This window comes from Aotus nancymaae, unplaced genomic scaffold (genome assembly GCF_030222135.1).
Source record: "Aotus nancymaae isolate 86718 unplaced genomic scaffold, 86718_ANA_hifiasm-v0.15.2.pri h1tg000040l, whole genome shotgun sequence".
NCBI classification, from domain to species: domain Eukaryota; kingdom Metazoa; phylum Chordata; class Mammalia; order Primates; family Aotidae; genus Aotus; species Aotus nancymaae.
Genome location: NW_026988454.1, coordinates 55,761,989 through 55,789,939, shown reverse-complemented (window position 1 = coordinate 55,789,939; position 27,951 = coordinate 55,761,989). Strand labels below are relative to the sequence as shown.

At 46.5% G+C, this 27,951-nt stretch overlaps 1 protein-coding gene and 1 long non-coding RNA gene across 5 annotated transcripts in view; one reads left to right on the top strand and one right to left on the bottom strand.

The window, feature by feature from the left end:
* Positions 1–27,951, bottom strand: part of TRAF3IP2 (TRAF3 interacting protein 2) — an 86,702-nt gene that overhangs the window by 34,809 nt on the left and 23,942 nt on the right. For 2 of the 4 annotated variants that reach the window (XM_012438372.3, XM_012438374.3), the window contains exon 1: positions 11,989–12,288. The exons of 1 other annotated variant lie outside the window; for it this stretch is intronic. The gene's annotated coding sequence lies outside the window, so the exon portion shown is untranslated. Of the gene's footprint in view, positions 1–11,988; positions 12,289–25,966; positions 26,029–27,951 lie in introns of those variants that run through there. One more of the 4 variants, XM_012438373.3, reaches the window with a different exon arrangement.
* LOC135268340 (uncharacterized) lies at positions 69–8,296 on the top strand. Its single transcript, XR_010336648.1, has 2 exons — positions 69–302; positions 6,937–8,296. It is a non-coding gene; the product is annotated as an uncharacterized LOC135268340 (long non-coding RNA).

Below are 27,951 nucleotides of genomic sequence, written 5' to 3'. Positions count from 1 at the left end.
ATCACTCAGCATTTCTCAGCAAACAAGAGCCTACCAAAAAGACCCATAAATATCACAACTTTTTATTATTTAAAAAATGTTCACCATTTTTTCCCTTTCTTTCTTGTAATTTTTCCACAGTTATGAAATTGCATGTGCCATACAACATGCTCTTCAGCTGGCTGGAAAACAAAAGTCTTTTTTTCAAGGCCTGGCTGAGTGTTGTGTCATCCTCCACATGCACTTGTGGTGAGCTGACTAGCGGACTAATTCCTCTCCTCTCCTTATTGTCATGGGATTCGCTTTCAATCCTCGCCCTTCAGGTACAACTATTTACATTCTTTCTGGATGTTCCAATGTAAATACCTTAGAAGTGCTTTTCTACCCAAAGGAAAAGAAGTTACAAATTCTACTCTTCTAGCTGAAGAGCCAATAGGGACTTGGAGGAGGCTTTAAAAAAAAAAGTGATGAGCCCGTCATCTCACATACCTGGAAATCTGAGGTCATCCTCTGGTGGGAACTCCACAGTTAAAACTGGTCTGGGGCTGGGTGTGGTGGCTCACACCTGTAACCCCAGCACTTTTGAGGCTAAGGCAGGGGATTACTTGAGCCCAAGAGTTCAAGACCAGCATTGGCAACATAATGAGACCCTGTCTCTACAAAAATTAAACAAATTAGCAAGGTGTGGTGGCATGCGCCTGTAGTCCCAGCTACTCAGGAGGCTGAGGTGAGAGGATCACTTGAGCCCTGGAGGTCCAGCCTGCAGTGAGCCGAGATTGTGCCACAGCACTTCGGCCTGGGTGACAGAGCAAGACCCTGTCTCAAGAAATAAAAATAATTTTTAAAAAACTGGTCGGGCCAGGCGTGGTGGCTCACACCTGTAATCCCGGCACTTTGGGAGGCCAAGGCAGGTGGATCACCTGAGGTCAGGAGTTCAAGACCAGGCTGGCCAACATGGTAAAACCCTGTCTTTACTAAAAATACAAAAATTAGCTGGGCATGGTGGTGCACACCTGTAATCCCAGCTACTTGGGAGGCTGAGGCAGGAGAATTGACAGAGCCCGGGAGGCGAGGGTTGCAGTGAGCCGAAGTCATGCCATTGCATGAGTGACAAGAGCAAAACTCTGTCTCAAAAGAAAAAAAAAAAAACTAGTCCAAAAAGGAACACATGGTTTTTGAATATTTAGTAAATAAACCTGGCATGGCAAGAAACAACTTCTAATAAAACTATGGAATTAGTAATCTTCAAAACGGACCCTGGTGTTTCAAACATGTCACTATCAAATACTCAAATAGCAGATAATTACAGACTCCAACTATGTGTCCAACTCAATGCTGTGTATCCCCCTTCTGAAGCACAAGCCCAACAGAAATAATTTTTATACTTTTTAAATAACCACAAGTGATACAAAATTCAACAGGTACAAAAGGGTATGCAGTGAGAGATAATCACAGTAATTTCTGAAGGCACAGAAAACATCTTTCTACCTTCAAGTTGCTGTGATCCAGCCTAAGAGAGGAAACTAAGTAACATGCAGAAAACCCACAGCCGGCACCTTAGCGCTTGTTTCACCCTCTTCCCCGAATGTTCTCCCCCCACACACAGCTGTTTGGCTCCCTTCCTTTCTCCTTCAGGTCTTTCCTCTGCTGTCACCTCGCTGAGGTCACCCTGGTCATGCTCTCTAAAATGTTTACAGTCTCCTCTCATTCCCATCTCCCTTCCCTGCTTTATCTTCTTCTCCAGCAGTTATCACTGTCTTATATATTACTCAAATGTGTATGTTACACACAAATATCTAATAATCTCGTTTGCTCATCGCCTCTCCCTTCTCCCGGAATATAAACTTCCTGAGGGTATGATTTTCGCTTTTCTTTTTCTTTGTGATATGGGGGTCTTGTTCTGTCACCCAGGCTGGAGGGCAGTGCATAGATCATAGTTCACTGCAGCCTCAAACTCCTGGGCTCAAGTGATCCTCCTACCTCAGCCTCCCAAGTAGCTAGGACTATTTACAGCTATATTCTCAATGCCTAGAACTACATCTGGCACATAGTAGGTGCTCAATGAAGATTTGTTGAATGAATACATAATTGATGCCTATTTCAGAGCAGGTACAGGTCCATGTAGCTGGATTAGTGACCACGAGAATGTTGTCAACAACAGTGTTGAGTAGAAAGGAGTATCTGGCAGGCCTGGTCCTCAGTTCTTAAAATTATGCCACATGGGTGACCCTTCCCTCTTCTTTTTTTTTTCTCTCACGAACATTAAATGCCCACTATGGTCAAGCACCCAAGGTAGGTCTGGGCCATGCCCAAAGGTCCTGCCCATGGGCAGGATTGATCACAACACTTACTTGCAGAATAAAGGTGATGCCATCAGCCAGTGTGACGGGAGCATCTGTTCTTAGATTCCAGGCAGGGAGGTGCCTGTTTTCATGCCTCTGCAGAGCTCCACCCAGAAGAGAAAAGGGTGGGGCACGCCTGTCACTGCCACATGGGCCCCTTCCAGCCCCAGCCCCCTGCCTGAACTGGCAGAAAAAGAGCAACACTGACAACTCTCCTGAGGCAGTCACAGAGAACAATTACAAATGCCACAAAGGGGCTGGGCACGGTGGCTCACACCTGTAATTGCAGCACTTTGGGAGGCCAAGGCAGGTGGATCACGAGGTCAAGAGATCGAGACCATCCTGGTCAACATGGTGAAACCCCGTCTCTACTAAAAATACAAAAAAGTAGCTGGGCATGGTGGCGCGTGCCTGTAATCCCAGCTACTCAAGAGGCTGAGGCAGGAGAATTGCCTGAACCCAGGAGGCGGAGGTTGCGGTGAGCCGAGATCGCGCCATTGCACTCCAGCCTGGGTAACAAGAGTGAAACTCCGTCTCAAAAACAAAACAAAACAAAACAAAACAAAACAAAACAAATGCCACAAAGGGGGCCACTGGCACATTAATGGGTTATGGTCAGGGATGGCAATTTTATCTCTTTTGTCTTTCATGTCAATAGTGTAAAAATATTAAACATTAAAAAATAATCACTCAGTATCTCACCACTGTATTTTTAAAATATGAAAAAGCATTCAGCAGAGGGTGAGAGCGTGTACCCCGGGTAAGCACGGGTGAGCATGAACTGGGGACAGAGACGGGTTCTGGGGCATACAACCAATGGAACAGCTGTGCATGTGAGCCTGGTTCTTGCTTATTCTGACCCAAGCCGTTTTTCTGGTTTTCCATTTTTTTCCCAGGCTTTCTCCATATTTATATGCTTGTAACCCTGGCAGGGCCTTTGCTCTAGTCTCTACCAGAGGGCGGCACCTGGATTGAAGTGGAAAAGCCCTGTTTTCCAGCCATGACCTAGGGAGAAAGAACTGACTCCTCAGGGGAACAGACCTGCCAGCTAGGACCCTGGGATCCCCCATGCTGGTAGCACCCTGGGTGGTCTCAGGCTCACCAGCACTTCCGCAAATCCTGGTGGGAGAGCGGGGCTGGAGGGCGAGGAAACCCAGGAGAGTTCCTGGCTCAGAACTCTTCTCTGAGGCTCCAGATACTGATGCCCAGGCCCCACACCTAGAGACTCTTCAGTATTTTTGTTTATGGTTTGTAAAATATTAGTGTATTTTTGTCTAAGTCCTACAAGTAAACAGGTCATACTTTGCCAAGGGAAATGTAATCTGTGCAATTTGGTCATAACTATTAGAATTTTAAAAGCTTATGCCCTTTGACCTAGTAATTTCACTTCTAAGAATTTCCTCTGCAGAGAGATATGTATTTTTTTTTTTTTCGAGATGGAGTCTTGCTCTATCACCCAGGCTGGAGTGCAGTGGTGCGATCTCCACTCACTGAAACCTCCACCTCCCAGGTTCAAGCAATTCTCTGACCCAGCCTCCTGAGCAGCTTGGATTACAGGCACCCGCCACCATGCCTGGCTAATTTTTGTATTTTTAGTAGAGACGGGGTTTCACCATCTTGGCCAGGCTGATCTTGAATTCCTGACCTCGCAATCCACCCACCTTGGCCTCCTGAAGTGCTGGGATATGTATATCTTGTGTGAAATGAAGAGGCTTTGAAGACAGGCAACGCAGCAGTGTTCATAATAGCTAACACTGGACATGGTCCATGTCTAAAGGTTCTGATTTTTAAAGCTGTAGTATATCTGTACAATAAGCACTCCACATCCTTTAAGAAAGAATGAGGAAGGGCCGTGTGAACTCAAATGGAAGTATCTCTAAGATTTATTAAGTTAAAAAACTCAAGAGTGGCACAGTGTGTAGGGTATGCCATCCTTTGTATGATATAAGGTCGTATGTCTGCCATCTCAAAAGAAATGAGGAACAGTGGTTGCCTCTGGGAAAAGAACCGGATGGCTGGGAATGGGGTAGGAAAGAGCTTTGCTTTTCAGAACATTTTATACCATTTAAGTTTTGTAACAAGTGCATCTATATAGACTTAAAAGATAAAAAATGAAAAGGAAAGGCTCTGCTAGTGATTCTGATGCTTACAAAGATTAAGAACCAATGCGAATGAGGAACTCATGAGACCACCCAGGAGAGAGTGAACATATTTCTTCAAATATAAATAATCCATTCAGCAGGGGATGAGAACATGGGCCTCGGGTACGCATGGGTGGGCACGAGCTGGGACAGAGCTGATTTCCAGGGACATGCAACTAAACCCCAAAGACAACAGTAGCTTTTCTTTCCTTTTTTTTTTTTGAGACTAGGTTTTGTTGCCCAGTAGCATAATCACGGTTCAATGCCGCCTTGCCCTCCTGGGATCAGGTATTCCTCCCGCCTTAGCCTCCCATGTTGCCGGGACCACAGGTGTGCATCACTATGCCCAGTTATTTATTTATTTGTTTATTTATTGTAATGACAGAGTCTTGCCATGTTGCCCAGGCTGGTCTCAAATTCCTGGGCTCAAGGAATCCTTCTGACTCAGCCTTCCAAAGTGCTGGGATTACAGGCGTGAGCTACCGCACCCAGCCTGACAACAGCTTTTCATCTCTGGACTCTCATCACCATTTGGACTATGAGCTGTGGTTCTAGCTCTTGGATCTGACAGGCATCTTTCCTCAAGTCTCCGTCAGTTTCTCCAGGTCCCTTGCTTTGTCTCCTTTTTGCCTCTTTGGGCCTGAGACCTTTCTCTGGGCTCCTCTACTCTGCCCCGAGCCACCTAGTTTTACAAATAATATCACATCCAGATGTCAGCAGCCCTGACATCCATGTGACAATGCTCCCTTGGTGTCCCAGTGACAGATTTTCCCATGCTTCACCCTCTTTCTCTCTTTGTCACAGCTCTCAGTCAACCCCCTTGAGCTGCCTCCAACTCTTTGCTCATGTCTGCTCCCAGCAACCTTTTCCTCCTCTAGCACAATCTTCCTTAACTCACTAGTTTTTTGAAACAGAGCCTATTAGTCTTCACAACGCTACCGTTCTGATCTCACAGTTCATCAAAAAGCTTTTTCTCCCATCATGCCTGCCTCCCTTTCTTCAGGTCCGTCAGACTCCACCCTGGCCTGTGTGGAAGCAAGTCTCTCCCAGGGCTGACATGAACAGACTTAATGCCCACATTCACAGTGAACTGTGGCTTCTGCCTTCCAGATGGGCTTACCCTAAATCAACACATATTTCCAGGGTGTGGGAAAGTATGCAATACTTAAATGCACAGGCTCTGGGTTCAGACTCCCTAGGGTTATATTCTCCCTGTGCCAGCTAGCAGCATGATTAGATCTGTGATCTTGACAAAGTTACCGAACTTCTCTGGGCCTCAGTTTTCTCATCTGCAAAACAGGGAAAATAGCAACACTTCTCCATAGGGGTGTTGTGAGGATAAAGAGTAGATACAAATAAAGTGCTGAATGTAGAGCCTGGCCCCTATCAAGCTCTCAAAAACCAATGGCTATTTTTAAAATTTTTACTGCAACTAACTACAACTGCAGTTGTTATCTGGCTTTGGAGCTCTCTTTTTAAAGGCAGTATTCCCTGGTTTTACACTCAGGTGCTAATCCTATTCCATGAACCTAATGTATAGAGACCATATCTTTTTAACAAACATGGGTATATATGAGTCATTTCCGGCACATTTGATACACATCATCTCCTTTGGTTCTTAAAACAAGCCTAGACCATAAGCAGGGTTAGTTTTACCCCTTTGCCATTCCTGTTTGACAGAGGCTTAGACACATTGAGTAGCTTTCCCATAGTCACTTAACAAGTGATGGGTGAAGCCAAATCAAGCCTTTAGATCTCCAAGCTCTTTCCATTAAACCATATAAATCAGGGGCTGTCAAACTTTTTCTGCAAAGGAGACAGATAGTAAATAGTTTATGCTTTAGAGGCCACATGCTGTGTCTGTCTCATAGTCTGCTTTTTTTAAAATAAAAAACATCTTTTAGCCAGGTCAGTGGCTCATGCCTGTAATCCCAGCACTTTGGGAGGGTGAGGTGGGTGGATCACAAGGTCAGGAGATCAAGACCATCCTGGCTAACACGATGAAATCCCATCTCTCCAGAAATACAAAACATGAGCCAGACATGGTGGCATGTGCCTATAGTCCCAGCTACTCAGGAGGCTGAGGCAGGAGAATCGCTTGAACTCGGGAGGCGGAGGTTGCAGTGAATCGCGCCACTGCACTCCAGGCTGGGTGACAGAGCAAGACTCTGTCTCAAAAAAAAAAAAAAAAAGAAAAAACATCCTTTAAACATATAAAAACCATTCTGAGCAATAGGCTGGTGCTAAAAACAGGTTATGGTAAATTTTGGCTCTAGGGTTGTAGTTTACTGTTGATATAGATTATAGGCTGATAAGCCAAAATACAAACCTAATGAAACTGACATACTTAAGAAACTACTCTTTGTTAGCAATCATTGTTAATATTTATTGAATGGTTACTATGTGGGAAATGCTGTTACAAGTGTGATAGATGTATTAACTTACTTAATCCTCACAGCCACTCTATTTCATAGGTACTATCGTCAGCCCCATTTTACAGATGGGAAAAGCGATGCATAGAGAAGGTAAGTAACTTTTCCAAGGTCACACATCCAGTAAGTAGCAGAGCTGGGATTCAAATCTAAGCAGGTTGGCACCAGAGCCTGTGCACTTAACTGCTTGCATCTCAGTTGGGAGCACAGACTGGTTCAGCTATTAGGAGGGAAAAAAGGGGGATGGGGAAGCCATGTAACCCCTAGAAGATTCTGGAATAAATATCCTTCAGAGTCATTCACCTTGAAACTGAGGAGGCACAGAAGCAGGCCACCTGTGTTCTGTACAGCATTGCCAGGCTGGAAATCCGCCATGGCTTTCCTTCACGCCATTACAATAGAGGATACAGATGAGGCTGCAGAGGCATCTTGATTTCAGAAAAGCACTTGATTGGATCTCATTAAATTTTAATCATAAACTGAATTCAAAATAAATTGAAAACTGGTTGACAGAGCACCAACAAAGGGTGATGATAAATGGTGATGCATCTAGAGGGGGCCTATCTTCCAGGGGACAACTCTAAGGCAAGGACGGATGGGATTTAATGAAGGTGTTATGTCCCCGAAAGAAGACAAATAGCACAGCAAGGAACAGAGGAAGGGCAGGAGTGAGCAGCCTGAGTAATTAATAAACCATATTATCAGCTCTTCCATAATCAGGCCTCGGTGTTCACAACTGCTTAGATTTTTTTCTTAGGCTTTCTTTGAGTCAGGAATAGGTTTGAAGAGTCCTAGAGACACACAGCATGAATATTTCAGGTGGGCATAAAAAAGACATCTTTAAATTTACAGCTGGAAGGATTCTGAGATCTACTTTGGATCAGAAACTCAATTATAAGATTCTCAAGGCCTCACTTCATTCCCTGGAGAATCATCTTTTAAATAAGTGTCCAAAAGTCATGGATTTTAAAAAAAATCTTTAAACTCATTAATGTCCTTTGTTTACTGCCCAGATGCATGCAAACTTTCATAACACTGGTTTGCTTAGCGGAAGGTTGGTTTTAAGTGAACTGTTCGGCTCAGATTCAAACTCCAGTGAACAAATACTTCCAAGTTTACTTGCAGAATTTCCCAGACAGAGAAGTTCTTCCATTGGGCTTGCCAGAGGATTTGAAACAGTGGTGAGCCCTGGAAGGAAGGGAACATTTACTGGCCCTTGGACATAATGCAGCACAGTAAGACTCACATCAGGCCGAAGGCAGTGCAGTGTGAACTGACCTGATTTGAGAAGTTTGCTGTGGGACTCCTCTGAGCTACTAAACGAGGAGGAGAAGGACTAATGGGAACACACTGACTCCATCACTTTAGAAATTGTAATAAACATTTAAAGAACAACCTCAAACCAGCCCATGTTGTTTTTTTTTCCGTTGTTGTCATTGTTTTTTTGTTTTTCTGTTTCTTCAGATAAGATGGTTGCTCTAAGCACACATGTGTGATCCCTAATTCAGCCCCAGCCACAGAATGAAGCAGAGGAAGGGGTAGAAAAGAAGGAAGGAGAATGGAGAGAAGGAAAGTGGGGAAATGCTGAAAGATTTTTTGGATGTGCCCTTTATTGGTGTAGGAGAGATACTTATTTAACTTGTAATGTTTATATAGTGCTGGATATGAGAAGGGGCAGTTGGAAGGGAAGGGAAAGAATGAATACAGGTTAAAGGCAAGAGTCAGGGTAAGCTGGAAGGCCAGGAAGAGTTTGGACAGACAGCTCAGAGTAGGAAGAGAGGTCAGAGCTGGGAGGGAGACCTGTTGACTCTGGGAAGGGAAAAGGGAAAAAACATTGGCATCCTGACTGCAGGAAAACAATGAGGCAGCAGAGAGCCAAGTATCCCTCATTGCTGGGGGAGCTGCCAAGACCCCAGGCAGTTAGGTCTGTGGGTACAAGGAGAGGGGCACAGGCTGGGAGCTCTGGTCAGTCCTGGCCCTCCTAAAGGGCTTGAGTTGAGCTGCCTTATCAGGGAACAAAGCCAAACCAGCATAGCCCTAAGGATCACCACCCTGCTTCAGCCAGTCTGCAACTTCTGGTATCCAGGAAGGTCTGTGCATACACAAGGCGCGCACACACACAAGGCATGCACATACACAAGGTGCGCATACACAAGGTGCACACACACACAAGGTGCACACACACACGAGGCACGCGCACACACGAGGCGCGCACACACACGAGGCGCGCGCACACACACAAGGCACGTGCATACACAAGGCGCGCGCACACACAAGGCGCGCACACACAAGGCACGTGCATACACAAGGTGTGCACACACAAGGCACGCACACACACAAGGCACACACACACAAGGCACACGCACACACACAAGGAACGCACACACACAAGGCACACACACAAGGCGTGCACACACACGGCACACGCACACACACAAGGCACACACACAAGGCGTGCACACACATAAGGCACGAACACACACAAGGCACACACACACACAAGGCATGCACACACAGCTACAGAATGAGCTGAGTAGTCACAACCAAGCACATGTATGCTCCTAGGAGGCCTGCTGGGCACGGGAGGCAAAGACAGTGAGAGAAAGGATAGCCTGGGTTTCATGAACTAAAAATATCTTGGTGACAACGCATTGGGAAGAAACAGGAGAGGCCCAGAGGGGCAGCTTCTTGATTCCAATCCCCAGATGCTTTCTCACGGAAGGACTGCAGGATTGTTTTGATAAGGAAATGTGATCAAACATCAGGGGCCATTTCGTTGGATCTGAAAGGAATTTAAAGTTGAATGTGCCTCATCTGTGTTCTCTTTCTTTTCTGCAGCATTGCCTGCAATTCATACATGATTTTAGAAGCTAATCTAAAATTGCCTGCAGCAGAAAAATGATTTGAATTCAGGATATTTCTGAGATTTCCATTCTGCAGTGTGTAAAACATAGATTTAATTTAGACAAACTACCCCACCATAATCTTTCTGAATGCCTGTTAAAGAATGCCTGCAAATATGACAGTCTTCTCCTCTTCTTTTTATTTTCAGAGCATCTGAAAGTCACTAACTCCTTAATCCCAGGAGAAGCAGGCTTTAACATTTTCTGTCTCTACACCCTCCAAAAATGAATAACCCTGAGTTAAGAGCCTTTCTATCTGATATGTTGGTACATTACCCAGACTTCATTCCTGTTTAGCCCACCCCACGCTATGAACAGAGCAGAGTAACTACATTATCCATCTCTTGATGCTTCGTCACGGAATGACTGGTAGCTGCAGCAGCAGATTAAGAATGACTGTGGCGTATGGCCTTTAAGGATTAGAGCGAGGCTGGCAAGCGCACAACAGTTAGCCTGCTTTCAGATAATGGTGCATCATTGTTTGAAAATAAAATCAGGAACTCACTGCAGGTGAAATATCTTGAAATTCCTGTCCTTTCATCCCAGGGGAATAGACAGAAATGCTTAAAAACATGACATGGATATACTGGGACCTTGATATCCCACAGAAGCAGATTAGCAATACCAAAAGCCCTGCATCAGCCCATCCCTGTCAGCTAGAGCCTGTTTGAACTGTATTGATGGCAAGTAATTGCCAAAAAGAAGCAATAACACTTGTTTTTTAAGTCACGGTCTGGAAAAGGTTAAGGATTCTGTGTATCCGCCATCTAATAATGTGTCTAATCACAGTCATCACCCTTACATGGTATTAGGATGTGTTTCACAATTTCCCTTCCCCTCCCACTAAAGGCCCCACACACAGTGACTGGTCCAGCTACAGCAGTAACTCTGGCTTCTGGAGCTGGGCTTGTCTGCCAGTTCTCTGGCCTGCCTTGACTCTGTGGGCAATATAGCACGATGATCCTTCCTGGGTAACCCAAATGGAATATGAACTAATTCGAGAAACTCCCTGTTTTCTCCTATTTGGCTAGAGCCAATAATAAGGCCTTAATTCCAGGCAGCTCTCCCGCAGAGCCACGTGTCCCCCAGCCTCTCACCCTGACTGCTACTTTACCTCTAACTCAAAGCAGCTGACATGGAAGGGATGCGAGCACCTACCAAGCATTTGGTAGCATGCTGGATTCTAGGGGGTAGAAATGTATCAGGAAGCAAAGTCCTTTTCCTCAAGGGGCTTACCAGCGGGTAGTGGGAGGTAAAATTAAAATATGTGAATAATCAGTAAACAAAACAAGTCTTGAAGACCACCCATTACCGCTACCCCCATGGGACTATCCTGGCTTTGTATTATAAGGGAATTTGACTCACTCATGTTAGTTCACTACCCCCATCAATTTACTGATGAAGAAATCCAGACCTAGGGGAGTCAGAGTGAATTGCCTCAGTCACAGAACCACAAGAAGTGAACAGGGAACCAAGTTTCTTGTCTTTTTAAAAAAATTATTTGGCCTCTTGTTCTCTTGTTCCTTTAAAAAAAAAAAAATGCCTAGTCTAAGATACCATCTTGAACTTGAAAGTCACAAGAAGCGTGATTAGCTTCTAAGATCAAGTACTGGCATTTCTCCCCCTTGTTCCCAAAGGCTCCGTGGAGCGCCAGCCTGGGAGGGCGGCTGCGGAGAGGGCCCGGGAGGCGGCTCACAGCCAGCACACAGCTCCGCAGAACTTCCTTGCCCAAGAATGTGCTGTTGGTTTTTTTCCCCACTGCACGAAACAGGGATCGAGAAAACTCTGCCACTGACGTGTTCTGGGGCTGAAAGCCAATTACTTAATCTTTGCCATCACTGGCTCTCTCCTTGGAGAAGTGGGGTTTGAATTCTTCATGGAAACTTGTGGGGACACTAAGTACCCACACGAAGGGTTCCCAGGCAGCTCCGAGCTGTCCTCTCCTCGAAGGGTTAACCCGGCGGGGCGCTCGGGCCTGAAATACTATACCAGCAACACACCCTCGCGGCACAAACTTCACTGTCAATTTCGCAGCTAAGATGGTCTCTGTGCGATCAAGGTAAAGGAGGGGAGAGGAAGACAGAGGAAGGTAGAGGCAGAACATGTCAGTAAAGGAGAAACAGCGTGTTTTGGAAAATAGGTCAGTGGTGAAGAAATAAGACCAGGCAAGTGACAACTCCGAATAACTTACCTTAGAACCACCACGGACAGACAGACCGGGCCCGGAGGGTGGTCGGCTCTCGGCGGCTACTCGTCTCTCTCCACCTTGGGTCGCCCTCGGCCTCCCTCCACCCTCTCCGGGCCCAGGTAAGTAGAAGAACAGGCTCTGAAGCAGGAAGTGGAAGCTGTATGCAAATTTCTACGGAGCCTAGGAAGCCTCTGCTCAAAATCTCCCTGTGGGCAGTGAATCAACGACTGAGGAGTCACTTTATTTCTTAAAACAGAAACCTCCTTCATTCATGAGAAAGGGCCAGTAACCAATTAGGCGGCATTTTTGCTTTCACCACCCAGCTAAGAAGCGGCCCAGGAGTGGCCCGAACCTCCGTGTAGTCGCAGTGCCCTCGCCTGGGAGGGTGCCTCCGGGAGGAGGGTGAACTTGAGTGTTAAGACTGAGGAATCATTAGCAGCTCCAAAGGAGAGAAGGAGGGGATGGAGGGGGGAGCAAATAATGGGGAGGAAGAGCCGAGCTTCTTCCATTCTCCTCTAACTGCTTAAAACATTAGCATTTGCTGCCCATAACCACTGAGGGGGGACTCACTGACCATGCCCCTGCACACACGTGTACACACATGCACACACATGCCTGTGGCCTGTGCACACACCACCCTATTGTCAGGCACAGAAAAGTAGTTAATTTTAAGAACGCACGCGCGCGCGTGCACACACACACACACACACACACACTAACCTCCTCTGGCTGCATTTTCCATGACCTCAAGTTTATTTTCTCCCCTTCTTTTCCCATTGTTTAATAGTAGCCTGCAGAATTTTCTGCATAAAGGAGTGCTGCAGTCAGGATGATACCCAGCAATGTGTGTAGAGAGAGAGAGAGACAGCTGCCTTTCGGGGCAGCAGGGGGTGATGGGAGCAGTGTTAGCTGGAGCTTTGGAGTCAGGGGGACCTGGGTACGAACTCAGCCATGTCACTGGCCAGCTGGGCACCCTGGGCAGGCACATCATGCTCCTGGTGCTGGACTTGTCTGCCTGATGAAGGGGTCCCAGTGTCAGCACACTCAGTCAGCTCTCTCTCTACTCTCATCGAGGGGACAGGCCCCAGAGCAACACTGTCCAGAGTGTACCAGGTTCTGCTCAAGCAGGATACAGGAAGCAGGTTGCTCAACATTCCACAAGCAGAGAAAATGCAGCTTGTTTTTAAGATAGCATACACAAGTTGTAAGCATTGTGGTATATCCTTAAAACAGAATATGATGCAGATATTCAAAATCAATATGTATGTATTATCTGAGCCACTAACATGAAAAAGTGGCTCTGAGATATTATTTAACATAAAGTATTATTTTTTGCTAATATCTGTGACATATACACACACATATATATGTATATCGATTTTTTTTTAAGAGACAGGGTCTCAGTCTATTGCCCAGGCTGGAGAGCAGTGGTGCAATCATAGCTCACTGCAGCCTTGACCTCCTAGGCTCAAGCAATCCTCATGCCTCAATCTCCTGGGTAGCTGGTACTACAGGTGCACACTGCCACACCTGGCTAATTTTTTATTTTTTGTAGAGACAGGGTCTCCCTGTGTTGCCGAGGCTGGTCTTGAACTCCTGGTCTCAAGGGATCCTCCCACCTCAGCCTCCCAAAGTTCTGGGATTACAGGTGTGCAGCACTGCACCCAGCACAGCATAGAGATTTGTATTTGTTCACCACTGGGCCCCAGGGCACCTAGCACACTTCCCTGCCTAGAACACTGTAGGCCATTACTACATATCTGTCCAGTGACCAAGTTAGAAATATCTGGAAACATGCTCGCCGAACTGTTTAGTGATGCTCACTTCAAAGGAACGCAATTGAGGAAAATTGGTGAGGATGGAGGGGAACTTTACAATACATACATATGGACTATTTGATTCCTTTTTTCACAATAACATATAGGACTTTTTCATTCAAAACAATGAAGTTTTTTAAAAACAATATTTATTATCTTGGCTTTGAAGTTTCTGCTTCAAAATTATTATTAGAATCATCTTTCGAGGGTAGGAAAAAACAGCATTCTCTGTGGTCCAGTTGGTACCAGGATACTTTGAAAGAGCTACTGGAGTTATGAAATGAGAAGAGAAAAGCAAAGAAGAATGGCAAGGGGAGGAGCTAGGAGGGATAGTGAGGGGAGGGGGAGTGGAAATATTTTCATTTCTCTTTGTTGCCCTTAAATGGATTGGGAAAGGCCTGAAGATGCTCTGCCCACGTACCACCTCTGAAATACAACCCGCCAGGGAGAATGAAGGGAAACTTTTCTCCAGTTCTCCACCAACTGTTTTCCTGGCTGTGAGACCTGAGGGCCCTGTGGGAAGAACACCCAGTGCCTAAGAGCTGCTTTTCATTGCTGTTGGCTGGTCCTTCCTCCTGTCTAAATTTTTTTTTTTTTTTTTGAGATGGAGTCTCATTCTGTTGCCCAGGCTGCAGTGCAGTGGCGCAATCTCGGCTCACTGCAACCTCCGCCTCCTGGGTTCAAGCGATTCTCTTGCCTCAGCCTCCTGAGTAGCTGGGATTATAGGCGCCCACCACCACGCCTGGCTATTTTTTTGTATTTTTAGTAGAGACAGGGTTTCACCATGTTGACCAGGCTGATCTCGAACTCCTGACCTCAGGCGATCCACCTGCCTCCTGTCTAAATTTATCATGAGCAGAAAGGCAGGCACTTGGGGAATGAGTTCATGGCTCCCTTCTAGAAGCCTCTGCTGGGACCATGGACTGAAAAGCAGCCTGAGGATGGATAGTGTTTAGAGAGGGTGTCCTGGACAGGAGAAACCTCCTCTGAATCTGCCTGAAGCAGTTACTGTGAAGTACGGGTGACCCAGGAGAACACATACAGCTTTTGAGTTGCCGTCATGGGGGAGCAACTCTTCACTGAGGACCTACCCTACACTCCCTTTGAGCACATTTCATCCTCCGAATGGTTCTATGAGGTGCATTCACTATCATTCCCACTTTACCTTTGAGGATTCCGGGGCTCAGAGATACTGAGTAACTTCTGCAGGATCACACAGCTCATCTGTGGAGGAGACAAGCCCACAGCAGTCTCCCTTCCAGGTGGATATTATTACTGTCCCCTCCCCGTGCCCCACCACAGCCCCCCAACCCCTACCCTCCATTGCCTTGTTGCCATCTGTCCTTCCTACATGCTTGGGTGGAGCACAGGTAACTTGCTTTCTTTGCACAACTCTTGACAACACTCAAGAAAGGGAAAAAAAGTGTAGACAATAAAAGGGTGGGGCTGTGACTGTGCCAGTCAGCCTGGTGCTGTGTTTGTATGGTAAGGGTTGCTGTACAGATAATAAGTAGAATAGTCAAGATGTTGGTCAGTCTTCTCCCTCCTGTTAGAAATCTAGAAGGGCAGCATTTGTGTTTGCCAGATCCTAGAGTTTGCTCAGTGAATTAGTCAGGATTCTGTAGAGAGAAAATCAACAGGATTACTTCCGAGATTATGGAGGCTGAGAAGTCCTGTGACACACTGTGTGCAAGCCAGACACCCTGGGATGCTGGTAGCATGGCTCAGTCCAAGTCTGAAGGCCTCAGGACCAGGAGAGCTGATGGTGTAATTCTCAGGCCAAGGTCAAAGCCCCGAGAACCCAGAGGCCACTGGTGTAAATGCTGGAGTTCAAAGGCTTGGGAGCCTGGAGTCCTTGTGCAAAAACAGGAGAGGAAGGGTATAACCCAGTTCCAGCAGACAGATCGACCCGTTCACCTTTTCTCTGATTTTATTCTCTCCGGACCCCCAGCAGATTGAATAGTGCTCACTCACATTCAGTGTGGCTCTTCCCTACCCAGTCCACTCAGACTCACATGCTAATCTCCTCTGGAAACACCCTCACATGCACACCTAAAACAAATGCTTTACTAGGTTTCCAAACATTCCTTAATCTAGCCAAGTTAATACCTAACCATCACACTCTGTCATCATCAATTCCGGCTGCTGTAACAGAATGCCATAGACTGGGTGGCTTAAACAACAAACATTTGTGTCTCATAGTTCAGGAGGCTGGAAAGTTCAAGATCAAAGCACTGGAAAATCTGGTGTCTGGTGAAGTCTTACCTCCTGGTTCATGAGTGGCCATCTTCTCATTGTGTCTTCACATGGTGGAAAAGGGGCTGAGGAGTTCTCTGAGGTCTCTTTCATAAGGACACTAATCTCATTCATGAGGTTTCCACCTTATGACTTAATTACCTCCCAAAGGCCCTCATTTCAATACATGAGTTTTGGGGGGATACAACATTCAGTCTATAACACTTAGTATATTAGTCTGTTTTCATGCTGCTGATAAAGACATACCCAAGACTGGGTAATTTATACAGGAAAAAGGGTTTAATAAACTTACAGTTCTGTGTGGCTGAGAGGCCTCACCATCATGGCAGAAGGCAAGGAGGGGCAAATCACATCTTATGTGGATGGCGGCAGGCAAAGAGAGAGCTTGTGCAGGGAAACTCCCCTTTTTAAAACCATCAGATCTCATGAGACTTATTCACTCTCATGAGAACTACACGGGAAAGACCTGCCCCCATGACTCAATTACCTCCCACCAGGTCCCTCCCACAACACATGGGAATTCAAAGTGAGATTTGGGTGGGGACACAGCCAAATCATATCACTTAGTATTTTTAAAAAAGGCGTGAGAAGATAAAGAATATCTTATCCCACTCCCATAAACAAAGCCAACCAAACCATTTGGATCTAATGCTTAGAAACTCTATTCTATAACATTAATCTATGTAAAGGGAAAGGATTCATTCCTTGGACAAACCTTGATTTTACATTTTTAAAAGCTGTAACTTCAAGTACTGAAAAGGCAAAGTGATACCATGACATTTCATGTGGAAGAGAAGACAATTACTATCATGTTCTTCCCTGTGAAGGGCCCTTGTCCAAAGGGTCCGGTGTGCTCAAACACCAACTGGCTAACTCTCCCCACAACCCCTCAGTGGACAGTCACTGCTAGGGTCTGAATGTTTGTGTCCCCCCAAAATCCATGTTGAAAACCCTACCTGCAATGTGATGGTATTAAGACATGGGCCTGTAGGAGGTGATTAGGTCATGAGGGTGGAGCCCTCAGGCATGGGATTAGTGCCCTTTAAAACAGACCCAAGGGAGCCTCCTGGCCCCTTCTACCATGTGAGGACACATCTATAAGGAACAGGCCCTCAGCAGACACCAGATCTGCTAGCACCTTGGTCTTGGACTTCCCAACCTCCAGAACAGTGAGCAAAGCATTTCTGTTGCTTATAAATTACTTGGCATAGGTATTTTGTTATAGCAACCAGAACAGACTGACATAGCCACAGAGGAGTTGCTGCTGGGGCAGAAACAGGAAGAGGAGAAATGGTTAGGCTCCCAGTGTCGGCTCCTGCCACATCAAACCCGCTCTAGTCCCAAGGCCTGCAGTGAGCACCTGCCTTATTCCAGCATGTGCTAGATACTAGGCATGTAAGTGGAAAGATTCTCAACATGTCTCTTTCAGAAGCAAAAACTGGTGATGCAAGCAGTTCCAAACCAGCCACTAGACAAAGCTGTAGCGTCCACCAGTTGCTTCTGTTCCACTGCTTTGATAGGCTGCTTCCAGTCCAGAGAGGCTGCCCTGCAGGGTCCTGGATGATACCGGAACTGGCTGCCACCCTCCTCCTCCACCTCCTGCCGAGCCCCTGGACCCTGCTCTGCTTTCCTAGTGACCCCTCCCTCTGGATGAGCTCCTCTCTGGAACCAGGTCTTGTTCTGTCATCAGATTCAGTCAGGACCTTTTGAATGGAAGTCCTGGTACCGTGGATTCTCAAAAAGGAAGAGTTAGCTCTCAGTTTGCTTTTTCTTTCTGAGGGATTCCTTGACTTCAGTACAAATTTATTTATTTATTTATTTTGAGACAGAGTCTTGCTCTGTTGCCCAGGCTGGAGTGCAGTGGTGAGATCTTGGCTGACTGCAACCACCACCTCCCAGGTTCAAGTGATTCTCCTGTCTCATCCTCCTGAGTAGCTGAGTCTACAGGTGCCCGCCACCATGCCCAGCTAATTTTTGTATTTTTAGTAAAGATGGGGCTTTGCCACAGCTGGTCTCGAACTCCTGACCTCTGGTGATTCACCTTCCTCAACCTCCCAAAGTGCTGGGATTACAGACGTGAACCACAGTGCCCAGTCCCCAGTACAAATTTATTAACCTCCTTCCCCTACTAAGGGAATACTGGGGACAGCAGGCTTTGTCAAGCTACAAAAGGTCCTGTTAAACAATGGATGCCTGTTATCTTACCTTTGCATCCTTACTTGGGGAGCACTCTCAAGTCCTGGGAAAATTCGAGATGATCTCTTCCAAGATGACTGACTCTCTGTGGTCACCTGGACCCAACATTTTGGCAGCTTCTTTTGCTCAAAAGTGATTAGGTTCTGTATGCTAGGCTTCCCATGACTTCACCACAATAGTCGTAGCTAACCTCGAGAGAGCACTTACTGAGTGCCTGCAGGGTTCTGAGCACTTTGCATGCAGTCACTCCTTTACCATTCACAACACCTCGGTGAAGTAGGTACTATGAGATCAGCTGCCTTTCACTGAGCATCTAATACATACAAGGTGATTTTCACCATCTGTATAATGAAGTGGAGAAATTTACTCACTAGAATTCCAGAATTTATCTTCCAAAAAAAAACCAAAAACAGGTGAATAGAGTCCAGATTCTGCTTCCTATGAAGGCTGAACACAGCAGGGCGAGTCAGAGGAGAGGGGGTGTTTGGAAAGGGACAAAGGGACAAAGGGACAATGACAAGGTAGTGTGGGGCCAGCAGAGGAGGGGGGGAGATGTAGCAGTGTGGCAGTGAGAGACTGTGGAACAGGGTGGCAGTGAGAGTAGACAGGACAGGGAGGAACTTGAACATGCTTTGCTGTGTGACCCATTACGTAAATCCTTGTGCTTTTCAGGACAATCAATCATAAAGCTCTACATTATTCTTCGAGTTTTCTCTAGTTGGATTTACTCAGTTTGGCTTTTAGATGTGTCCATAGACAGCTTTATTTTGTTCACATTTTAAAATTAGGATGTTTAGTATAAAAAAAATCTATCAAGTGTTGGAAAGGATGTGGAGAAATTGGAACACGTGCACAGTGTTGGTGGGAATGTAAAATGCTACAGCTGCTATGGAAAACACTGTGACAGCTCCTCAGAAAATTAAAAATAGAATTACATAGGATCCAGCAATTTCACTTCTGAATATGTATGTATATATACACCCCAAAGAAATGAAAGAAGAGACTCAAACAGGTACCTGTACACCTATATTCTTAACAGCATTATTTGCAAGAAGCAAGCCAGAGGTAGAAACAATCCAAGTATTTATCATATAAGTACCGCGCGCTAACCGACTGCGCCACTGGAGCTCTCAATCCAAGTGTTTATCAAGAGATGAATGGGTAAACAAAATGTGGCCTGCACATACAACGGAATATTATTCAGCCTTAAAAAGGAAGGAAGTTCTGACCCATGCCACAACACGGATGAACCTTGACATTATGCTAAGCAAAATAAGCCATGAGGGACAAATACAGCATGATCCGCTTATATAAGGTAACTGGAGTACCTTATATTCACACAGACAGAAAGTAAATTGTGGTTGCCAGGGGCTGGGGAGGAGGGAGATGGAGAGTTACTGTTCAGCAGGTAGGAGTTTCAGTTTTGCAAGATGGAAAGAGTTCTGGAGACAGATCTTGCTGATGGTTATGTAACAAGGTGAATGTGCTTAATGCCACTGAATCGTACAACTGAAAATGGTTAAGATGGTAAATTTTCTGTGTATTTCATTACATTTAAAAAACAATCCCAAAGCAGCCATGCAAGGTAAGGTTTTATTACTCTTATTCCCCAGGTGAGGAAATCCAGGCACAGAGAAGTTAGGTATCTTGCTAGGGCTACAAAACTGGGTGTCAAATCAGGATCCGACTCCCTATGAAAGCCACACCTCTCTCCTGCACCAGCTAGCACAGGAGTCACTCAGGGAGCAACTGAGGGTGCTGGGCATTAGCTGATGCCACAGAGATTCATCTTGGGCAGCCCTAGCCTCTCCTTTCTGTGTGTTTCTCTCTCTAGACTGCGCTTCCTCCAACACTGCATTTTCTACTGTCCTTATTCCCTTCTCTGCCTTTCCCCATCAAAACATTCTCTAAGAGAAAAACCTGATCACTCATTTATACCTAAGTTACATGGTGTGAATTTAAATCAACGTGCTGCCTCTCTGAGGGGTGCTTGCATGTTAAGCCTCATCACTCTCTATGAAACGAGAGGCTTTGTTCCATATTAAAGGAATTTCAGGCATCAAGGAGCAGGCATCAAGTGGGGAGAAATTTCAGGCATCAAGTGGGGAGAAATTGGAGGGTGATGGTGGCAGGTGGGGCAATGATAACCCAAAGAAAGGCACTAACTGGTGAAACTTTGGGCACACAGTTAGAAGGGAGATCGATTTTATGGACATACTGATCTTTCAGAGCTCCACAAAGATGTGAGGGGTGGGTTTGTGGGAAATGGGAGGACAGACAGTTGATGCTCAAATCCTCCCTCTGAGCAAGCGTAGCTGCCTGATTTCCAGACTCCAGACACTTGTTTATCATCAGAACTGTGTATATCCTAGAAAAGAGAATCCAGGGGTTGATTTCTTCAGCAGACCAGTTCTCAATGCCACCTCCATGCATTGTGAAATCCCAGTTCTAAGCAGCTGGGTGTGGTAGCTGGAGCTCTCTGTCCGTAGAATTTGGACAATGGTTCCTTTAGCGTCAAGAATGCATTTCACACGCTGGCTGGCAGATTATGCTGTATAGAACCTAAGACGAATCACGTGGATGTTGATGCCTGTCTTCTAGGTGTTTACAGAGTAAGACTGAATGTTCCCAGAGAGTAGAAAAGACACCAGCCCAACAGCATTCAGGCTAAGCTCCTGTGTCTGAATCAGGCTTCCTGGTGTGAGCTCCTCCTCTACCTACTGCCTGCTGTGTGACCACAGGGAAATTTCTTAATTTCTTTGTATCTCAGTTTCTTAATCTGTGTAATGGGGATAGTAATGTGTCTATTTCATGGGTAACAAAGGCTCTGAATGGACCGCTTCTGGATGCCTCCTTTATGAGAAGAAAACATCTCCTTCCCACCAGGGGGATGTATCCTCTCCCCCAGCACACAGCATCCTAAGTGGGGACCAGAGTAGATTTTAGCCCCACTGAGTCTTCTGTGCCTTCCTCAGCCAGTCACAAACTGCACAGCTGTACACAGCGGCCCTGTGGGGTAGTCATGAAGATTAGATAAATGACCTACGTGCTGAGTTCAGCATTTGGCTCAATAATTATCAGCTACTATTGTAATCAATATTAAATAAATGCATAACTCAATTGTTATACCAAGGATCAGTTATCAGTCAATACTGTAGGGGAAAAAACTCAACAAAATAGTAGAGAATATGAAAATACTCATATGGGCTGGGCACGGTGGCTCACGCCTGTAATCCCAGCACTTTGGGAGAGGCCAAGGCGGGTGGATCACTTGAAGTCAGGAGTTTGAGACCAGCCTGGTCAACATGGTGAAACCCTATCTCTACTAAAAATACAAAAATTAGCCAGGCATGGTGGTGGGTGCCTGTAATCACAGCGACTCAGGAGGCTGAGGTAGAAGAATCGCTTGAAACCAGGAGGCGGAGGTTGCAGTGAGTCGAGATCACACCACTGCATTCCAGCCTGAGCAATAGAGCACGCCTCTGTCTCAAAAAAAAAAAAAAAGAAAAGAAAATACTCATATATAGCAATAATGAGACGAATTTTTATGCTGACAGTTGAATAAGGGAATATTATTGTATGGTAGAGAATGCACTACAAATCAGAGACCCCAACCACACGAGGGTCCAGCTGAGAAGAAAACAAAGGCAGCAGCACACACCTCTGGAGGACTGCTGCCTGCCCTGCTCTGTGCTCTGTTCTGGGACAGACCCAGCACTGCACCTCTCACCACACGAAAGCCCCAGGATAAGTAGAGCCATCCTCACTCTCAAAGCCTGCTGCCTGGATATACATACCTTCCTGGCAGGAGAAAAATTATGTATTCTATTACTTTAAAATATTTTCCCTTTCAGCTCTGCCTGGTTGGCAGAATGCATATAGAAGTAAGAGTAAATAGGAATAGCAATGCTGTCTATAGAAAATATGTTCTGCCGGGCGCAGTGGCTCACGCCTGTAATCCCAGCACTTTGGGAGGCCGAGGAGGGTGGATCATGAGGTTAGGAGATCGAGACCATCCTGGCTAACACAGTGAAAGCCTGTCTCTACTAAAAATACAAAAAATTAGCTGGGTGTAGTGGCAGGCACCTGTAGTCCCAGCTACTCAGGAGGTTGAGTCAGGAGAATCACTTGAACCCGGGAAGTGGAGGTTGCAGTGAGCCGAGATAGTGCCACTGCACTCCAGCCTGGGTGACAGAGCGAGACTTAGTCTCCAAAAAAAAAAAAAAAGAAAAAGAAAATAAGTTCTTAGAATTGCATCTTAAAAACAATAAAGCTGGCCAGGTGAGGTGGCTCTCACCTGTAATCCTAGCACTTTGGGAGGCTGAGGCAGGTGGATTGCTTGACCCCAGGAGTTCAAGACCAGCCTGGCCAACATGGCAAAACCTGATGTCTACAAAAAATTTTAAAAAGCTGGACGTGGTGGCATGTGCCCGTAGTCCCAGTTGCTCGAGAGGCTGAGATGGGAGGATCACCTGAGCTCGGGAGGTCAGGGCTGCTGTGAGCCATAATTGCACACTGCACTCCAGCCTGGGTAAGAGTGAGAGCCCATCTCAAAATAACAACAGGCTGGGCGCGGTGGTTCACGCCTATAATCCTAACACTTTGGGAGGCAGAGGCAGGCAGCTCACTTGAGCCCAGGAGTTTGAGACCAGCCTTGCCAATGTGGTGAAACCCCATCTCTACAAAAAATACAAAAATTAACCAGGCGTAGTGGTACATGCCTATAATCCCAGCTACTTGGGAGGCTGAGGCATGAGAATCGATTGAACCCAGGAGGTAGAGGTTGCAGTGAGCCAAGATCGCGCCACTGCACTCCAGCCTGGGTGATAGTGTGAGACTCTGTCTCAAAAATGACAACAACAATAAAGCCAGGAAATTTAATTGTGTGTTTGTGTATGTGTGTGTGTATGGGTGGGTGTGTGTGTGTGGGTGGGTGAGAGAGAGGAGAGAGTGTGTGTGATTTTACTTTTAGATTATGCAACACAAAAATGAAAACAAAAAACTCCCCAAACCCCACGACCCTCTTTTCTACAACAATTCTACCATTTCTCTTCAGCTGTCCTGGCAGGGTAAGGTTCTTCACCTTCCCCAGAGACTCTCAAGGAACTGGACCAAGTTTGTTTCGGCTCAGCCTAGTTGGGGTTGTGGGTATCTATAGCAGAGGCTGCAAGTTGAACTTTCATATTTATTTTCTCCCTCTGCCATAGTACTAGAATTTTAAGTCGGGTAAGTGGCTTCCCAGAATGAAGATTCCCTGTAGGAATCTGTAGGGTAAGTATGGCCACATGGCCTAGTTCTGATCAATGAGACATGAGAAGTGATGTGTGCAACTTTCAAGTCATGCCCTTCAAGCAAAGGGTCATGCCTTCCTCTTCTCCTTCCCCTTTCTCGTTGGCTCCAATGTGGATGGAACAGTGCTGGTGAGCTATTGGGGATCATGTGGTTGGCAATGATACCCCAGGGATGATGGAGCAATAGGATAGGAGTCTAGGTCCCCGAAACAACAAAACCCACATCCTATGTACGTAATATCATACAAAACTCCTGTTTGACTCTGACTTGCTTATCTTATTGGGATTTTCCCACTAAGACGACATCTCCTCCCTCTCCCCTACCCACCACTATAGGTAGGTAATAGATTTTTCTTGAAGATTGTGGGCCTTTTTCTTACTGGTAATTTTGGGAATAGCTTAACAACAGCAAAGATTTGAAGACAAAAACAGGCCTTGGACCAGAACGAGAGAGTAAGTTGTTCCTCTCTTGGGGCCTTGGGCTGGGACTCGGATAGAGGGTGTGTCCCCTATGGGGAGGTAGGCCAGTCTAGTGAAGGAAGCATAGGCTGGGACTCCCTGAAGATGGGCTGTTTCTAATTTGGGAGTAGACAGGCACAGGGGAGCCTGCTTCTGACTTGCATCCGAGGCTAATGAGGAAACTGGAGCTGAGACCCTGATGCCACATGACTCTCGCTCACACACGCGTGCGTGCACATATACACACACACATACGCACATGCACACACACATGCACATGCACAAATAGTGGAAATGTCAGATCTGGGGAGCTCTCAGGCCATTCGAGAGGGCTTAATTTCTGGGAATCATTGGTGGGGCTCCAGCCCTCACACTTTGAATTTTTTTTTTTTTTTGAGACAGAATCTCACTCTGTCACCCCGGCTGGAGTGCAGTGGCATGATCTCAGCTCACTGCAACCTCTGCCTCCCGGGTTCAGGCGATTCTTCTGCCTCAGGCTCCTGAGTAGTTGGGATTACAGGCACGCGCCACCAGGCCCAGCTAGTAGACTGAATATTTTACAGGAAACACTACCTGGAATTAGGATGGGAGGCAAAGCTATGCTAATAACCCCTAGAAAGTAGGTAGTGTTTGTGATGCTCCGTGTGTGTGTGTGTGTGTGTGTGCGCGCACGCAAGTAACCCAGGCTGGAGTGCAGTGGTGCGATCTCAGTTCACTGCAACCCCTGCCTCCTGGGTTCAAGCGATTTTCCTGCCCCAGCCTCCCAAGTAGCTGAGATTGCAGGTGCCTGCCACCATGCCCAGCTAATTATTTTGTATTTTTAGTAGAGACAAGGGTTTCACCATGTTGGCCAGGCTGGTCTCAAACTGCTGACCTCAGGCGATCCACCCACCTAGGCCTCCCAAAGCACTGGGATTATAGGCATGAACCACTGCGCCCAGACAGGCTCCTTTTCATCCATCAATTCCCTTGAGCGGTTCCAGGCTCCCTTCCTCTAGGACACCATCTTCCCAAGACGCGCTCTTGCAGAGGGGCTGCCTGATCTGTCCAGCCTCCTCCAGACCTCCCAGTGGGGAAAGCCACTAGGCCCTTTGACCTCCTTACTCTTTCCTGCCCCAGATCTGGCCAATTCTCTGCCTTCTGAGTGCACACTGGCTGTCCCACACCCTCCCCAGGCTCAGGAGGCAGATGCAGAGTAGGAAACAGAAGCTTATGCAGTTGATCCAAGGCCACAGGGTGGAGAGCTGGGATTTTAACCCAGGCAGTCTGACTCCAGGGTCTGGGCTCTTTGCCCTGAATCCTGCAGCCTTCAGGGCTCACCCTTCCTTTAACAAACAGATAAAATGCCTCAAGTCCATCTGGTACATCTTTGAACTCCCAACCTCAGGTGATCCGCCCACCTTGGCCTCCAAAGTGCTTGGATTACAGGCGTGAGCCACCACGCCCAGCCCATCTGGTACATTCTGTGGGAAGTCCAGCAGCCTCCGCAGCCCTTCCAAGGCATCCTGGGAGGTGGGGGTTGGGTTATATTCTCCCGGTTACTCCTATCTGAATTCTTCATCCCTTCATGTCTTGTTGCCACCAACATCTGCTGTCCTCTCTCCCCTTCCCTCATCCAAGGCATGAGCATTCTCCCTCTTGCTTCACTCCCCGAAGCATACCTCAACCAAGCCGATCCCTGGAAACATGTTCTTAAGGAGTGGGGAGGATTGGTAATAATAGAGGGTCATTATCCATAGCAGTGCTCAGGAAAGAGCTGAAAATTCTGAATGAGACCTCAGGCCCACCCTCTGTATCCACAGGGATGGGCTAGAGCACAAACGGAGACCCCAACGCTCATCTTCTCCCCCATTCTCTTCCCAACAACAGCTCCATCCTGCACATGAGGGACCTCATATGTGAACTCTGTACTGCCTGCTTTGGGATCAGGTCATTCCCTGGTCCCCACGGAGCTGGACGTACCTCATTGACCCCACGCAGTGGTGCTGGCTAGGACAGGCTCTTGGGAACCAACTCTGCACATCTTCTAACTCCACTTTCAGTCACATCATGATGATAACTTGAAATCAGTGATGGTGGGAATATTTACACTATGGAAATTAACAAACACTGTAAATCAGATTTTAATTTTACTGGAGAGCTGTTTTGCCAGCACACCACTGTGCCATGGGTGCCTCACCCCACACATATGGGCACAGCCAGAGAAAGGCCAGATCAAAGCCCTCCAAGGCAGTAGTTCTCAGATTTTGTTGCATAATAGAATCACCTGAGAGTTCCAGCAGTTAAAGAAATCAGTGTTATAAAGAGTTTCCCAGGAAATTCCAATACACAGCCAAATTGCATGCTTTAAAACATCTCTTAGCAAAATTTAACATAAAGCCTGAGCGTGGTGGCTCATGCCTTTAATCCTAGCACTTTGGGAGGCCAAGGCAGGCTGATCACTTGAGGTCAGGAGTTTGAGACCAGCCTGGCCAACATGGTGAAACCCCATCTCTACTAAAATACAAAACTTAGCCAGGCATGGTGGCAGGTGCCTGTAATCCCAGCTACTCCTAAGGCTGAGGCGGGAGAATCGCTTGAATCCTAAAGGCGGAGGTTGCAGTGAGCCAAGATCGCGCCACTGCACTCCAGCCTGGGGAACAGAGTGAGACTCTTCTCAAACAAAACAAACAAACAAAAACAAACAAAAAATTTAGCATACACAAAAATTGCCAGGGGATCTTTTAAATGACAGATTCTAGTAAGTCTGGGTGGGGTCTGGGAGTCTGCATTTCTAACAAGCTCTCAGGTGCTACTGATGGTGAAGGTCTCTGGATCATAATCTGAGTAACAAGGGTCTAAAGCACAGGGCCTAAGGGTGGTACTGCTATTCTGAGGACCCTCAGCTTTGCAACTCATGAGGAATTTCTAGAGTTACCTTTCTTCTTTTGTTTTTGAGACAGAATCTTATTTTGTCATCCAGGCTGGAGTGCAGTGGCGTGATCTTGGCTCACTCCAACCACCACCTCCTGGGCTCAAAGGAGTCTCCTGCCTCAGCTTCCCAAGTAGCAGAGATTACAGGTGTGGGCCACCACACCTGGCTTTGTTTATATTTTAGAAGAGATGGGGTTTCACCATGTTGGCCAGGCTGGTCTTGAACTCCTGACCTCAAGTGATCCACCCACCTCGGCCTCCCAGTGTTGGGATTACAGGCATGAGCCATCACACCTGGCCAGATTTATCTTTCTTCTAAAGCCCTGGCCTCAACAATTTTTTTGAAGCAGATGCTGGCCCCTTTTACCCTATTCTAGGTCATGGCACACCAGTCGCCTTTGAAGCCTGAAAAACATCCCCAAATTCTTGCCACTTATTATGTAGATCCGTTCTCCTTCCAGACTATGCCAGGTACAATAATTTCTTTTGTGTTGATTGTTTTCCTTTCCTGTTACATTGGTAATGACTGAGGCTTAGTACCGAGGGCCATGATGCGAGTGTGAATGACCCACACCTCCACGGAGTGGCCTGTTTTGGGTGGGAACAAGGAGGGAGGACCCACATAGGAGGCGCCAGACCTGAGCAGCCTAGTGGTGAATGCTTCAGCACACAGGCTGAGAGTTACCATCAGACTGTTGGCAAAAGAAACAGACGACTTACCTCAGAACTAAAATGATAATGAATCTTTCATTGTTGTGTAAAAGTATGTTGGAAACAGATGTTCAGTGTCACAAAGAAAAATTAGCACTGAGACAAAGGATTTTTTAGTAAGTAATTTTTACTTCCTGGACTGCAGGAAGGGTACCCTCGCTAGCCATCTTGCCACGAGAGTACAACGAACAAAGGAAAAGCAGACATATTTATTCCTTACGCATTTGGGGTCATCCTTACTGTTGTGTCTGATCTCCGTTGGCTGGAGCCAGACTTTACAATTTAAACTAAAACCCGATTGGCTAATAACTTAAGACTTTCTT